Below are 17,431 nucleotides of genomic sequence, written 5' to 3' on the forward strand. Positions count from 1 at the left end.
TCACCTTTTAAAGATTCAGGTTATGTTTTTACAAGTAACAGGTATCTAAAGCACAACAATAGGTAACCACTTAATGTATTGCATAAATAAACCAGAAAGGACTCATCTAGGCTCCGAGACTGCACCGATGGTATCGCCAGGTACAACACAGTAGACCACCAGAGCAGAGCACCGAGCCCAAGCTAAGCAGACAGCAGCCAAATCTTCAGTATTTCTGTAGCTGAAAACCCGGTTCTGTCAAACAGCTCTCTCTTAACATCATATTTGATGTTCAAAATGAAGCTGTTCTAACTCAAAAGTGGGTTGACTTTTTGTAACATAAATCTTTTGTTAATGTTCATATAAATCAAGTATAGCTGAACAGATTCTTAAAGGATATGACCAAAAATTAATTTGCCACATTAGCTTCAGGTTAACAAATTCTTCTGCTTGGAGACAGTCATACATTACCTAACACGTTTTAAGGTTCTTGCAGCACACTGCTCTTCCTAAGTTTTGGAAGGAAACCTGTTGTGGCCTCACCGTTTGCGCACAGAAAAAGCTTTTCTTCAATTATTTTCTGTGTATCCAAAAGAAGTGAAACACGTTTTTAAGATCTTCAAAAGAAAAATATTTATGTTACATATGCTACATCTGCATAGGCCAGATATCCAAACCTTTACAAAATATACGAGAAGACACACATTTTTGAATTACAAGTGCATAATGCACAATACTTCGGCTGTGTCACAGAAACCAATATAGCTAAAGATTCTCCTCCTTCATGCATTGGGATATCCAAATGGTCAGAATTGCAGAGTCTTTGTTTCAATATTTAATCCAATTAAAAAGACATCCCACAGTCACAATTCAGCACCATCTCCCTACCTATAAAGAACAAAACAAATACAAAAAAAAGAGAAAAATACTACTTCTTGAGCTGCCACCACCATTTTTTACCAGATAACAACACAGATTTTTGTATTCTTCCTACAATGCTTTTTTGTTTATTGATATAGTATCTGCTACAGTTCTATACAAAAGCATCAGTCATTTGCAGACAGAAGATCTTTTCTTTGATGGAAATAGAGAATATTTTGGTTGAGTGTCTTCTCTATTTTTCTTCCTCTAGTCCAAAAAATAGTATATCATTCCCCTATGCGGAAGGGTGGAAGCAGTGCAGCGAAGACTTTTAACGTTAAGACTTGCATTGCCCTAATCCTCAGACAAAATTTTGATAGTAATCTTAAGATCAGAAGGACAAGCAATTTAGTGATGATCCATAAACCTGTAATGAACTGCAAAGTTCCTTAACTTGATGCTCAATACATTTTTATTTACTCTCATTTTGGTCATCTGCCAGCTCTTTAAGGGAAGGGGTATGGATTGTACAGAAGAACCCAAAGACAAGAACTAAATTCCATTCTGGTTTTTATTTCTTATGATAATCCTGGCATTAGAATTCCCAAAGCACTTCTCAGTCAGCGTATTATCATCTCTAAGTATTCAATGCCCAATCTGCAGTGTTTGTAAAGGATGCAGCATATGGAGAATAGAGTTTCTTTTTTTTCCCCAGTAAAAATTTCCTTTTTTCAGACAATTAATTCTTTCAATGAAATCATGGATACAATGAAGCAAGATCATTTTAATGAGCTCCTTAAATAGCTTGCACAGAACTGAATGTGAACAACTCAACACACGGCCTTTGCGTCAGCTAAACATCTCATTTTCAAGGGCATAACATCCTTCCTAAATCAAATCATAGGTCTGTCTTATGGCCTTACAAAGTTATGTCACTTCCTCCAGAGCGACCAATCCAAGAGAATATTCTCCTCAGTAATACAGAAGACAACGTGGTTGTTGGTTCAAATGGAACAAAGATCACCTTTATTTTGAGGAGTATTCGATGCTAACCATTACAAACAAGAAGTTCTGGCATTCTGGAGCTGCAAGGGAAAATACGAGCTTTGCATCATGAGCCTGTTCATCATGTAAAGCCACTCATTTTCCTAGGGAACCAGAACATCCACAGGAGACTTCCAAACAAGCTACAGGCTCTCAATGGCTAAAAACACTGAAACTTTCACACTGACGTATCTACAATAGTTAAAGTAACAAACTAAAAAGCCCAGTGATAGTCATCGCTTGAGTATCACTCAAAACGGCAAGTTATCTTGCACCCATTAACTTCACTTTCTCACAGGCATCAGAAAGAACGGTAATGGCATCAGAGGGAAACACACCCTGCATTACAACTCACATCCTTGCTTCTGCTTCCAAATCACCGGAAGTAACTCTGGTGGGGGTGGAAATTGGCAACATAAAGGAAGTTCTCATGAATTCGACATAAAGAACAAAATCTTTAATTCATACACACACAAAAAAAATTAAGAGAAAAAGGGAAAGCTCCCTAGTCCATCATCCACTCGTTTCAGGAACAGCCAGATGTTGTTAAATTCAGCAATGACCACCAATTATATCCGCTTTGAAGAGGGAATCAGACAAGAAAGACAGGGATACACACTCATTTCAAATGCTGTCGGAATCAGTAGGCATGTCCAAGACAGAGAATAAGAGGAAATGCACTAGCATCTCCTAAGAAGTATTGAATAACCCCCAGATTTTCAATTTTTGAAAATTTAAGATGGTCTGTGTATTTTAAATTGTAAATGCAAAGAATTTTTACTATTTCTAGAGTGAGGCATAGATAACAATAGCAATAAAAATATGCAACAGAAACTTCTGAGGATCCAAGACCATATTCGTATAGCACTGTGATATTTATGGATGAAAAGCACTGTTTATTCTCAAAACACTTTAGAGAGTGTATCAGGTCCATGAAGGAAACTTGCAGGAAATAAATGTTCATTTTTCACATACAGTAATGAGTCCTGCAGTTTGTGGGAACTCTCAAAATGACACGGTTTCATGCCAGATGCAATTCTCACCAACTTGACCAATTAAAACTAGAGAAAAGCAAAAAGTAAATGCAATTTGAATCTCTCTTCTACCATAGGCTGTAAGACCCTCTTACGTACAGCGGACTGCACTAGAACTCACAGAGGAAGGGCACAGGCACCATCACATGCTGATAGCTGAAAAAAAAGATGATGTTTGAAGTCTTAAATTTTTCCTGCACTTTGGCAGCAAAAGATAACACTAAGTTGAAATTGCTGTTACTTGGAAACTGGCTTTTGGAATTTTTGCCCTAGAAACCTGGTCCTAAAAGCCCTGTTCTACTTTGAAATATAAGGGGTATGAATTTCCTAGATTGCTATGCTGGTGTTTAATACTTGCCAAGATTTACTAAATTTTCATCAACCTTTGCTCAAAATTAAACTTAAAAGACAAAAAAAAAAAAAAAAAAGATGGCTTTGTGATATGGTATTATAATATGGGCCAACATGACAAGCAACGAGAAGCCTCCGCCATCACAGCCTGGGACACATTTCTCTACTAACACAGCCTGAGCAGGCCCAAGGAGGTAGCAGCAGCAGCACAGGTGAAAAGGCCAACACAAATGGCCAGCTCTCTGCCAGCTGATAGCCCAGAACTCTCTTTTTGTTTTTTTTTTTATGTTGAACCAAGATGCAGAAAGGAAGTAGGAACTAGAAAAAACTGCAAGGAAGTGGGGGGGGGAAGGAAAAAAAATGCATTTTTTGCATCGAAATGGTGTTCATTTTTCATATACCAAACAAAATTAAAAACAAGATATTGAGCATTTTTCAGTTATTTATTACGCAGCTATTCAGTGAGCAATGGCTCACTGAAGATAAAAAAAAGAACCTAACCAATACCATTTTAAAGGTAGGCTGATAACAGTTTGGATATGTTTTACCCGCAATTATTGCAAGTATGCCAAACATCCAGAGCTAAATAAATAAATATTTGAAAAAAAAAAAACCCACCACATTTAATGTGAAGTTAGGGCACCAAAACCGTAGAAAAGGCATAAAGAGAAAGAATGGCAGAAGATGGAAAGAGAAATTCAACATGCTTTAAATACTAGTATTTTCTGAGTAATCATTTTAATTGCCTTGCCTGTGGCTCTTTAATGACATTCTACTAAGGTAACCCAGGCCCACATGGTTTAGCACACTGTATTTATCTCCGCCTTTTGAATGACCAGGGCCAAGAATGCATGTAATAATCTCTGTGTGTATATGCACATGCTTCTCAGTGTGATTGTACATCTTGTCTTCCTCCTGTCAGTAGCTTTTTCAAGTAGTTCAGCTGAAAAGAACTGGATGAGTTTCTGGCTGAATAGGTAACATACTGAGTTAGGGTTATCTTTGTGGTTGGTTAACAAAGTTTCCAGAGAAGAATACGAAGTGTACGTATGCATCTAAAGAAAAGGAGAAATTAATAAAAATAAAAGCATTCTGATGACACCTGGTGGCCACTGCACACAAGGAAGTAATTGCCTTTCATCTGAGAAAAGCAGATCGAACAGAAATGTGTTACGTGTTTCTTTGGCAAGCGTATCTACAGAAATGACAGCCGATACTATTATCAATTAGAATATATACTTACTGCAACTTAGACGTTTACATATCCATATGTATTTGTATCATTGGTATTAATGCACATAGACAAGACATACTCAACAACCTGAACTATTAGCTTATTCTAGAAAGACAAAACCTGTTTTTTCTGAACAATAAAATAGACGTGAGCACACTGGAAGTATTTAATCTCAATCCTACAAGACATATGAAACCCAGGCTTTCTTTTCGGTTTTTATTTTCCAGCTTGGTTGCTTAAATAAGGCAGAGGGAGATGGGGCAGAAGCACAGTAGAAGCAGGGGTCTGCCTCGCACCGGGGTGCACTTGGAAGGTCTCTGTGCTATAGATGCTGCTCCAAATCCCTGCCACAACACTTTAGTCCTCCAGCACACTTCAGCAAAGCATAAGAAGCAGCAGCCTTCACTTCTTTGTATCACTGGATCTCTAACAAAAAGAAATTCATATCCATCATTATAAATTAGTATAAAAAGGTGATAGCTGTACACAGTTCCTAGCTACAGAGGGGGTAAACCCTTAATGCGCAGGGGGAAGGCTGCACGTCACATTACACCTTTTCTCTTTAATGGTTTCTTATAATACGAGCAAGCAGTCACAATAGTGCTGCTATCTCCTCCACAACACATAGGGGGATTTTTTTTCCCTGATAACCTTATATGAGCATCACTGAGACTTAAACCATGCATAGCTGTGCAAAGCTTGGCTTCCTCCACAGTAACTGTTACTTGCTTTCGGGTGAACAAACCCATGCTTCAGCTGCAGTCGCTGAACACCTTTTTAAAGCTGCTGCACTCTGAACAGTTCAGGGGGTTACCACTGAATTTTATTCTAATTTCCATCACTGTCTGTGTCAAGATAGAAACCAATACAAGATAGCAATGGGAGTCATACAGGTGTGACAGTGGCATTGTGAGTCCAAGCTCTGGTAGTATGAGATGATACAAAAATTATTCGTGACTTCTGCGGTGCCTGTGACACCAGCCAAGAGCTACTATGGCACAGCATGGAGCCTCTTCCCTTCCCCATCCCCAAGCCCTTCACCAGAGCTAAGTCATGTAGCTACATAAGGTGCCTTCACTCCAGCAGATGACAGAAGAGAGGCTGAAAGCTGATCAGGCTCCCGCTTCTCCCCAGCAAAACACACTCTTGGTCAGCCAATGGAGAGCAGAGTTGGATGAGGGAGGAGGCAGTGGTATAGCAAAGGGCTCTCTACACCTGGCAGAGATGGACCAGGCGATGCCTCAGCAGCATCCATCTTGGACCACGGCCGATACAGCAAAACCACATCTCCCCAGGACAGGTCCCAGCCAGCTAGAATTGGAGGGAAGGAACTGAGGATGAGAAAGCACAGCCCCTTGCTGACACAACCACCACCTATAAAACCCCCATTTACTTCTTGTCCAAAGCATTCACAGTACTGATACTTCGGGAACAACTGCCATGAAGGTTTCAAATGCCACTGCTTATCAAGAGCAGCCATTTCCCCCCACGTCTGTTTGTTTCAGTGCATCAAACCTGGCGTCTACCTAAATCAGTCCCTGAAATTCAGCTGTCTCCCAGCACTAGCAATATGCCTAAGCACGTGCACAGTGTCAGCAGGATTCCTTTTAAGCTTGACGTGAGGCACATGTGTTCAAGCGCATCCCTGAACAAGGGCTCACCTGGCAATTAAAATTTTCATTTCTCCTGCAGGAATGGTGCATGCAGTGCGACACCAGGAACAGTTGCGCTGGGGACCTGAACCCTTCCCTAATACTTACAAAAATTATGCAGTTTCATTCTGTTAAATCTAAGAACTGCACCTTGCTTACCAGTTTTCTGTTACTTGTGTATCTAGCGTGCAAAATCTTCTTATTATTTTGAAGCACACCATGTAACAGCTGCACAAGACTACAGTACATTTCCTTCAGTTTGTGGTAAACCAAAAACTCAAATCTCCAGTTGGCACCCACACTATCAAACAGCTCCCCAGGAAATATCAGCGACAGAGCCCAAGGCAAGAGGAGTCTCTCCTCCTCCCCCCAGAGCCTGGTGGCCACAAAGAGCCACTGCTACCCTGGTCATCAGCTGGCGTGATCAGGGTGGCACCTCAGCCCTCCTCCTCTGCAGACTGGGAAGACATGTGCTGGTCAACTCGGTGGCCCCATCTGTTACCTCCTGCTCCCCACACCCCTGCTGGGCAGGGAGTCCAGCAGGCTGCTGACCCTTCCCGGACATGGCTCCCGGCATTGCAGGAGGCCGCAGCAGGACCATGCGGTGCTTCCCCGGGCAAGGGGACCTCAGGAGTTAGGTCAAGGCTGCAACTTGTGCGTGTGGCCTCTCTATTTCCTCAATACATCACTCTCTCTCGGGAACAAGTTAGGAGAGTGTTATTGCTAAAAATACTACTAATTCCCTGAAAAGCACCGAGTTAAAATCAATCCCACAAACTTTCTTGAGATCAATAGGTTTTAATGAACACAGAAAACACACTCTGTGGCAACCACCGGCAAGTACCCGGAGACCGAGCTAGAATAAGAAATTATACCTGCTCCAATGCTTTCCTGGGAGAAAAAATTGACATATTACTAAGTAGGCTATCGTTCAGCTCAAATGCTCCAGGATCCAAGGGACCACAAGCTCACCCTTATGGGCGGCCTGCGTGTGATTTATCACGGCCGAGCGCAGCCAGGACACCAAGTCAGGTTTCCCCACCGCAGAGAGTGCAGCATTTCAGCGCTGCGCTCTCAGCTGACCGAGCAGCCCGAATCACAGACCCAGCCCATTCCTCTGATGGAGCAATGGGGGCACAGGAAGCACACTGCAAGCCAAACGGGCTGCCTCCTGCAGCAAAGGGTGCTGGCGTAGCCCATTTTCCTCTCAGATAGTAAAAAGAATATTTAGTCCTGTGTTTCGGTCACAAAGTCATTTTCCTGGTATTCATCCCGGGAAAACACTTTTAACAAGTGCTATAGAACTTCTCAATAGAAAAGAGACAACGGTCTAAAATTAAAGCTTACAAACAGGAGCAAAACCATTGTTTTGTGTCTTTTACAGTGAAGCCTAATATTAAAGTGTGCTGTTCCATCTTGTATTTTCCAGAAGACTCCAGCATTACATCCTATTTTTTCCAAGAACTATGATTCAGATTTTCACTTTCCAGTAAATTCCATAAATACTTGATAATCAAATGCAACTCCTGTTTTGTCGGCTCTGCAGCCTTCCTCATTCTAAAGCACCAAATTCTTTTGCTTTTTATGTGAAGCAGGAGAGGAATTCACTTGTAACAGTAGCCATGTAATTCCCTTTTACAATTTAAAATATTATTTTGCCACATACGCACCATTTTTCCAGAATCTAATATCAATATTATTTCTATAAACTAAACAATACAGAAGATTTTACTGGTTAAACGCCTGTTACACAGCACAAATCACAGCAATATAAATATGCAAAGATTCTTAATACAACTGTTATACTTTTCTCATCAAACTCATTCTGCATTATTGTGCTAAGGAGATGTAAGTATTCTTAAATGCATGTACAATGGAAAAAATAAATAAATACCCTTTTAATGGCTATGAATTCATCACAAAATCCCCCCACCAAATGCGGACTCTCAACTGCTTAGTAGGCATCCTAATGCCAGTACCCATGTTTTAAATTACTCAAATACCTACAGACGTCTAAATCCCACTGAACTCACTGGGAAAAGGGCGTTTGAAAGTCAAGATATGTCTTTAGGCGCTTAAAAAGGATTTGGAAAGTAATGTCAGATATCCAGATTTCATTATTTTATCCCAAAAACTTGTTCTTCAGAATTGAACAAAATGACATAAAAACATTTTTGTAATTAAAATCAGGTTTTTCTTCCTTTGAAAATCCAACAATTAAGAATGCTTAGCTGCATTAATAACTTTCTCCAGAATGCGTCAAAAGAAAAAGTTACATTAGACTATTTTTAATAACCTGTAGATTTTAAAAGTGCCCAATTATAAATGAAAAAAAGGACTACAGAATAAAGGTAGCAAATGCACAAATTCAATGCCATTAAAAGGCAGACACATGAGATCTCATGTATCTTGTGCCATCTGTAAAAAGGTTGTTTTATTATCAGTGTAACTAATCACAATGAAGCCATCTCTTACAACCAAAGACATTATAATGAATTTTCTTTACAGCTACAGAGAAATGCGATTTGCTGTTCCATATCAAACTAGAACAGGCTGTATAAATTCTTCTTCATATTTATTGTTAAATGTAATTTTTATCTATAAAATCAGCCATGAAATATTAAAAACTGAAACAACAGAATTTATATCCTTTACTTAATTTAGTTTAAACGGTCTATTCACTAAAGAGAGGGAAAAAAGGTTACATATGTATTATAGCATGCCCTCCCCTCTCCCCCCTAAGCATTTCTATTATAAACCCCCTAGTTTTTTTAATTTATAACTCGGCTGTAAAAATTCACTTCATACTTAAAGTCGGTATACTTTTCCTTTTACAAATTAAAAAAAAAAAAAATCTGTTCTAGGAGGAAGGCAAGAACAGATGTGAGAGAAGGAGAAAAGCAATCAGACTAAAAACTTCAGTGCTTAGCCACTTAAATCAGTAAATAAGGACCATCTACTGTAATTCAGACCCAGTTTCCACCCAAGGAACTGGTGGGAGATGGTCAGCTGGCTGCACCGCAGCCCCTGGGCAATGGGCACCAGGCACTGACCTCCAGCTGCTGCTGACCTGGGCAGTTCAGGATGGCAGACCTCCCTGTCCTACTGCTATCTCCCGGCGTCATCGGTACAGCTGGGAATCGGACACTGAAAATGTGTGAGAACAGCAAGGAGCATTAAAATGGTATACACTGGAGAAAGCACAAGGCAAAACAAACCAGCACATCTTAAAAATGAACAACCAACAAAATCACATGTAAAAAAGGGCTTCTCCCAATTAAAGACCTAAGACTTGAGAAATCAGGATCTGGAGATTGGACAACATATAGTGCAATGAAAACTGCGACAGAAAGATAAAGGCAGCCAAAAACCATCAGAAGTTCACAGAAGCCAAAGTATATAAAAAGGGCTTCATTTAATACAGCATCAAAAACAATTCGTACATAAGAAGGTAGATTCCAAAATGAAGCATAAAATAAGGCAACAAGAGACAAGTAACCTATGCCCTTAAGGGGTAGGCTACGATCTAGGCTATTCCCTGCTACCAATATCTTATTCTCAGCTTTGCCCTAGAGCACAACAAAAAGCACAAAAGCAAAATGTACCTTCATTTTCAGAGCCCCCATTTTACAGTCTGAAAGGAGCAGAAAAAAGTAGCGAGGGAGCAAAACCCTGCTGTCGTTCTCACGGTGCAGCTCGTGAGCTGGTCAAGCTAGCTTGCTTGCTGCTGCTGCCACGGCAGGGAGCTGTCTGCAGTCACTGGTGGCAAAGACTTTAAGTCCAGAGGCACTCATGGCTACCCCAGGTGATGCTGCACTACTTCATTTAGAGGAAACCAAGTCCATGGGTTCAAGCGTAGCCTTTATTTAGTCCATAACTAACTTTATTCATCAGAAAAGGCTCTCTTTGGGCAATTCTTTACCCACAGTCCACTAGGCCAATGTACAGGGTTTGCAACTCCTCCCCGCAGCAATACAAATGAGTAATGTTTACAAATTCATTGGTTCTCTACAGTGATTCAGGTTTGGAGATGGTCATGGTTAAAAAAATAGCTTTCACATGAAGATCCTTTGCTGAACTAAATTAATCTGGCACACACAGCAGAGGATATTTCTGAAATATGTATAAACAAAAAAAGGCAGTAGAAAGATATTACCTGCATACCCTCCTGCACACACTCAAAAAAGGTACATGAGCAAAAAGAACTACAAAGTAAGAATTTTAAGGATCTAGTATATACTGATATCATAATTATTTTAATATCGTCATTTGATTTGCAACAGAGGTGAATAGTGAGGAGCAAGAAAAAGAATGAGGAACTTGGTGCTCTGCAACAAACACATCCTTAAAGCAACCAGACTCAACATGAAAGGCTGCAATTGTAAAATCAGTTACCAGTTCATGGAGTTTATGCCAGATCACCAGAAGGAAAAAGATGAAGGAAAAGGTAAGACTGAACCAGGTGACAAGGATGCTCTAAGGGTTCGGGTGGCCCTATGGAACAAAAATCTGCACTCGATTCCAAAAATTCTATAGTCCAAAATTACTTAAGCCTGTATCCAGCAGGGATGTCAGGCACTAGTGAACTGCTCAATGCCAAGCTTTAAAACATCTGGAACAGAAAGTGAGATCTGAGTCATGAGTCAGGTACTGGTACCTCACAGACAATACACCGAGAGAAGGAAAAAAAACAGCTCCTGCTCAACCCACCGGGGACAGTCTCCTCAGCTAGCGGAGAAAGACAGCGAGCACAAGTCCTGAACCCAGAAAAGGAGTGTTGTTGGGCCTAGCAACCTGGGCAAAAGGAAGAAAACGTTGGCTCTGCTGAGCTACTACCACACTGTTTACCTCTCACAAATCTGGAAAGCCTTGTTCTTACACCTACGGCACACCAGCTGTCCCAGCGTCCTGAAGCAGGCGCCTACGCAAAGCCCCCTCCTCCAAACCTATTGGAGCTGCTCAATAACGTGATACCCCCTACTTCTGAAAACAGAGCAGAGCTTCAAGCCTGCATATCTCAGGCAGGGATTAGTAAATTTTCATGATGATTCAGTAAAATCCACATTGACTCTAAGAGTATTTTTATTTTGTATGTTAAAAAGTGCATAGACACTAAGATTTTGTATTAGAATTCTTTATATTTATTTATGGTAAAAATTAATTCATGACAAAACCAGGCATTGACCAAACACAAGGAAACGCATAGCAGTTGTTCTACCCTTCAGCTGCTACTTAGTGGAAAGACATCAAAAGTGCATTGGGAGCGCTCTGTAGAACTGTCCAAACAAGTATCTGAAAGAAAAACCTCAAAAACATTGCATTTAATAATAAAGCATATTTTACAAAGTACTGGAATTTGGGGGCATACTAGTCTTGAAAACGTCCCTTTCAATTACCCCTATCTGGAATGACTGGCATGACTCTATTATCTATACATTTCTAGATTGCCTTATCCAGCCAGCTGACTAAATCATTAAAAATATACAGGACTGAGGTTCAGTTTGACCTGCAGTGACTCCTATATGTATTCTCAAAATTAGCACAAGCACCAAATGCTACTGATCTTCAACTTGTAATAACTGATCAAAGAATACTGCCCTGTAATTCACTACAAGCTAAAATCATAGTGCTGAACTGTGCATTTTCAAACAAGTGGTTTATAGCTCTGGATTTAAAATGCAAAGTTTCCATTATATTTAATAATTAAAATGCATGCTGTGTTATGGTTACATTTGGTGACTGGATTAGTAGTACCCCAACTGCGTCAAACAATGCCTTTTTCCTATTAGAGTTCATATTACCATATTATCTATTTGTTTAAGAAAGGACGAAAAAAAAGCACAGCAAGGAAGAAGGAATAAAAAAGAAATATGAATATCAAACATACTGAAAGACAGTGAGGACCAAGACAGCGAGAAGACCTGGTATCAGCAAAATCTACGGTAGCTGAAAGCAGAAAAGCTGAAATATCTGTGCATTTAAAGTATGAAAACTTTTTAAGAAAAAGAATATTCTCCATTTGTCAATAAGGGCTCTCATTCAAAGAAAAGGTTTAAAGCTCGGTCTTGTTTTCCTACAGGCAGTCTCTACGAACTTAGGGAATACAGACATCACTGTTGAAGAGCGGACTCTCTCAGGCTGTCAGCTCCTTAATCAGGGTCTGACTTCACTGGAAAGTGTGAAATTATGTAATTATTTATGCTTGGCAATTCTGATGGTTTAGACAATTCCAGCACTATGAACACCTCCTTTTGCAAAGCAAAATTCCTACTGCAATTTTATTTTAGAGAATATATCATACTTTTCCTCTGCACTTTCTAGGTGATTTATTCAAACGAAATTTACATATCATGTGAAGCATTTCCTCTATCGAAACAGATACCATTGAGCTTAGAAATATAATTTACAAGGACGAAAAATAATTTAAAAATAAAATCAAAATGAAACCATGGGCATCAACTGAAGTTTTCTCAGCACTGTCAGTTAGATTATGTGTCATCCAAAACTCTGTAATTAAAAAGCTAATGACCTTTGAGTACTTATAACAAATGTATAATAAAATATTATTTGACCCTATGAAAAGACACACTCCTTACATTTCTGCACTTCCATACAATATTTAAGTACAAAATTCAGAGACTAACTTTGTTTTCATTTGATGTATATTTTAATTATCTTGTTATCAGCAGCAGATCTGAAGACAGGCTTGTGTGCCTGAAAGCTTGCCTACTTCTCCATCTGTAGTAGTTGGTGTAATATATTACCTCTGCCTATAAGCCACTGACTCAGAAATCTACCCCGATAGGTTACTTACCCTTTGCATCCAAAACACAAAGGTACCCATTCTCTGACAAAAAACATTTGTTCAACACCGTACCCCAAAATACACTGTATTGGTACCAGCAATGTCTAAAATCAGGATGATGTGAACAAAGAAAAAGAGCAGGCATCCCTACAAGTCAACCTCCACCTGTAAAGCTCAGCATGTTTTTCACCTGAGAATGGAAACCAGGTAGCCCAAAAAGAGCTGGGAAAATGCATTGACATGTTTTTACTTGTCTTCGGAGGAACTGCCTACTGCACTCAATAACCTCGTACCCAAGGAAGATTCCTCAGTTTTGAGAGAAGGAGCTCCTTACGTCCCATCAGATGTCTGCTCCAGAGCAGCAGAACAGATACCTCCAATGTCAGACCTATGTCACCTTTCTCCTCAGGCTGCCATCCCTATTGCAAGCTCCTTAGGTGACACAAAGGAAATCAGACAGGGAACAAAGCCGACATACAACCCTCTGCAGTATCATCAGAGGCACACACAAAGAAGTCAAAGAAAATACTTGTCAAGAATTTTCAAGCTACCTAGACTCCCAAATCCACACGTCTGTAGCTTTGGCAACTGAAGTCTAATCAGAAACAACAACAACAAAATGTTTCTTCATACAATATATTTGCAAAGTTCCTGGTACAAACAAGTAGCAACACTGTATTACAAAACCTCTGCTCAAAAACCAAGTTCTGTTTTTGGGGATAAGAGTTGGACAAAAAAAAAACCCAAGCAGTTTTATTTCTCTGGTGTTGTATGCACAAATTATGAGAGAAAGAGCTTGTGTCAGGTTCTGATTTTGATCATTTTGACAGAAATTGAAAAAATTCTGTTGAACTAAAGGGAGATATTCCAATTTATAGTCAGGTAAATGACATCAGATTCTAGACCCAGGTTTTCTTTCCTTCCTGATTAAGTTACATTAATGTACACTCAAATCAAAGCAACTACTGCTAGTCCTACTATTTTTTTCAACAGAATAACTTAACTGTTAACAAAACACCACATACAGATACACACGAAGCCACCAGGGTTCTTTCATATGTCCACCATCTATCTGAAGCCTCACAAAAACAAGGCTTATAGCAACATTACAATACGTGGGCACCAATATATTACCCTAAATGTAGAACAGAAGCAAACTGGCTTCCTATAAGGACTTATAGACTACTATTTTTCCCTAAAATACTTTTTATTAACCTGATACATACATGCAATATCAAAAAATACAACACACTGTCTTCTTACATGGAACGCACCAGGAAAAGGCCAAAACCTAAATATCACATCTTCACGTTGCTAAAAGGTTTGACACTGTATTTATTGCTGTAATACCCCTAATTAGCAGTTTAAGCTTGTTAACAAGAACCATTCTTTTCATTTAAGGTAAACAGGAATCATCTTTCCGTTGTATAGGTAAAACTTGTAAATAGGACAGCTCATGAATTCTAAGATGAGAGTAACTAGGAAACAATTCATTAAGGCTTGGGTTGTAAATTCAAAACATGAAGCATAACATGCTTAAAGAAGGTGGTTTTTAAAAGCATTCATTAGGCTCTCATCTCCAAGCCTCAGACTTGTAAATAATTTAAAATGAAAATGTGAACAACAGGGAGAAAAAAAACCAAAAGCAATTTAAATCATTCCATTGTTGTACCAATAAAACTGAAAACAATAGGAAAGAAGTTGGCAGATTTTGAAGACGACATCCAGAAAACATTTTTATGTATTGTATCTTTGAACTTAAATATTGTGCTAGCACAGGATCCAATCCAAAAAAATTAGCTCCGACTTATAACAATCAGGCTGTGCTCAGTAAAGGATACACATGATAAACTAGTAATTTTTAGTATTCATCGTACTTTATTCTGCCGCTGCCAAAACAAATAAACAAGCTGCAGCTTATAGATGCTTTTAGATTTTTTTATTTTTCCATTTTGAATTTTCAGAAATTTATATCCTATTAACAATTTATGTGACATAAGGCGAGAACCCCCTTCCCTTTAAGGAGTAAGATAAATCTAGGTTTGCCTCACATGGGGAGCATGAAAACAAACAGCCTTCACTTCACTGGCACTGAAAACAGAAAGCGATAGATGACAAAAGTAAGAAATCAAACAGAAAATAAAACACAAGGATTCCTGCTGTCCTTGCAGTCTCTCAAATCCAATGTCAATACTCCCCTGCAGAAGGTGCGTTACACAGCAAGGAACTAGGAGAGCAACATTTTGCCTTTATGATATTTCTGGAGTTTGTTGCCCTTTTCCCAAGTACTTGAAACAATCCAACTTAAATATAACATATGATTTCACTTAAACATTCAACAGAAGACAAGCATGCAACAGGCATTTCTTTCTCCTTGGTAACAGACCACATGGGATTGCAAAATGCGTAAGTGCCATATTTCTATGCCATGGTTCCTCAGGAAAAAGATGGACATGTATGCCAGGCATTACATGAACATCAAGACATGCTCCTCAGAAGCCCTGTTCTTACTGCCTGCACCCCACGTGCCAGGAAATTGGAGGCTTTTTGGCCACGTAGGCTTTCCTATGTGGGTGCAGAAAGTGAGCAAGAACCCAGCACTTCCAGTGAGCTCTGGGCATACCGCAGGTGTGCGACTCAGCTGCCACTCACGCCCCTTACAGCCAGCGTGGCACTTCCTAGAGGCACCAAACCCCCCAGGCAGTACATGAGCAGCGAGTCTGATGTCTCCTCATGTGAGCCGAGAGTGCTAGGTCACCCCTGCTCATGCTTTTCCCTTGAGCACAGAAATGGGTGATGCCAACATGCTACCTACCACCGGTACAGGCAAAGTAAGCAAGCCTCCTCCTGCTAAGTCATGTTTTAAAACCAAGCCTGGGCGAACTATCTGATATGTTTATAGCCAACATGTTCTACTAACTTACCAAAAGCAAAGAAATCCAAGCACTAACCCACCCCATGGAAATGGGTGCAGGCCACAGGCTCTTCCAGAGCAAGCCCAAACTTGAAAACCCGCCTTAAGAAAGAATTTGCACATACAGAAGTATAAAGATGTACCAGAGCTATTCAGGCCACCCAAATGGCACCAGAACAATTTGTTTCTGCCTTTGTTTAAATCAGAATTCTTGTTAGGACCCCCACACTTTTCGAACTTCCTGCAGGAATGCTTCCTACAGAAATATTTGTATACTACATAACTGTAAAGATTCCATAATAAAAATATCACACAAAACAATTTTTTCTGTAAAAATTGACGATTTAGTATTACTATTTAGATGAGTTTTGTTACAATTGATGATTTAGTATTACTGTAAAAATTGACGATTTAGTATTACTATTTAGATGAGTTTTGTTACAACTTGTAATCGTAGTGAGTTTTAGCATTAATATATATTTTGAGAGAGACTTTTGAAATACCAAAGATGGGGTTAAGGACAGGAGGAAACTTTAACTACAATGAGACAAAGAAATACCAGGCAGGAAACATCTATATATATGTTTGTAGCAAAACAGTAATCTATAGAGACATATGCATCCAGACCTAGACACTGAAATACTGCATACCCTAACTACTCTGCATGCCTCCTCCTTGGCCATTACATATGCCACACACACATAACAGCTTATATATTTAGACTCAGAAGGGCAATTAAAATTTATGCCTGTACCACTAAGGACCGAAGGAAACTAAGAACATTTGCAGCTTCCCAACCCAGTTAAATATAACACAAAATGTTAGAGGCAGTAGTTCAGTAGCAGGCCAGACTACTCAGAAAAAAGGTCAGCCTGCTGTAGAACAAACAAACAAACAAAATGAAGCAAAGCAAAAAAAATCAGCAATCAACAACTCTGCTAATGCAGGACTGGAAAGCAGTCATGAGTCATGCAAACAAGCATTTTACTTTTGGAACATCATTACTGCCTGTTTCTAAATGGTGCTTGGGTTATTTCTTTGTAAAGAAGCGTGTGAATTGGCTAGCACTTACTGTAATTTTCCTTTTCATATTGAGGAAAGAAACTAACTGGACTTCTCTACTCTAAAGCTACAGAGTGCTGCCATTATATACGTTTGGGATACAACCTTCTTTCATCTTCGCATGTTGAAGAACTGAAATTAAGTAAAATAAGAGAACTTTCACATATATTTAACATAAATACCTAGAACAGGCTATAGACTCTTCTGTAACTACAGACCCTTCACTGGCAGAGGGCAGAAAAAGGATCACCATAATTCATGGTCGCAGAGCAGTAAGGTGGGTATAGTTCCTGTTTTAAACGTACAACTTCTTTCTGCAAAGCAAAAGACGCCTTTGGAATGTCTGCAGGTGAGAAAGCACAGGCCAAAATGACAAGAATAAAAAGTACCCAGTTGAGAAGAAAAGGAAGTATATTTCATTTAAACTTTCATATGCTTATGTGTAATGCTGTAAGAATGTCCACAGCAAAGGCAGACAGGCCAAAGATTAAACCA

General features: G+C 39.4%; 1 protein-coding gene across 2 annotated transcripts in view; it reads right to left on the reverse strand.

Annotated features, from left to right (window-relative positions):
• ZNF407 (zinc finger protein 407) overlaps positions 1-17,431 on the reverse strand; it is a 350,717-nt gene that overhangs the window by 329,303 nt on the left and 3,983 nt on the right. Inside the window, exon 1 of one of the 2 annotated variants that reach the window (XM_075084577.1) lies at positions 9,209-9,437. The exons of the other annotated variant lie outside the window; for it this stretch is intronic. The gene's annotated coding sequence lies outside the window, so the exon portion shown is untranslated. Of the gene's footprint in view, positions 1-9,208; positions 9,438-17,431 lie in introns of those variants that run through there. 2 annotated transcript variants of the gene reach the window in all.

Source organism: Phalacrocorax aristotelis, chromosome 2, assembly GCF_949628215.1.
Source record: "Phalacrocorax aristotelis chromosome 2, bGulAri2.1, whole genome shotgun sequence".
In the NCBI taxonomy this organism is placed as follows: Eukaryota; Metazoa; Chordata; class Aves; order Suliformes; family Phalacrocoracidae; genus Phalacrocorax; species Phalacrocorax aristotelis.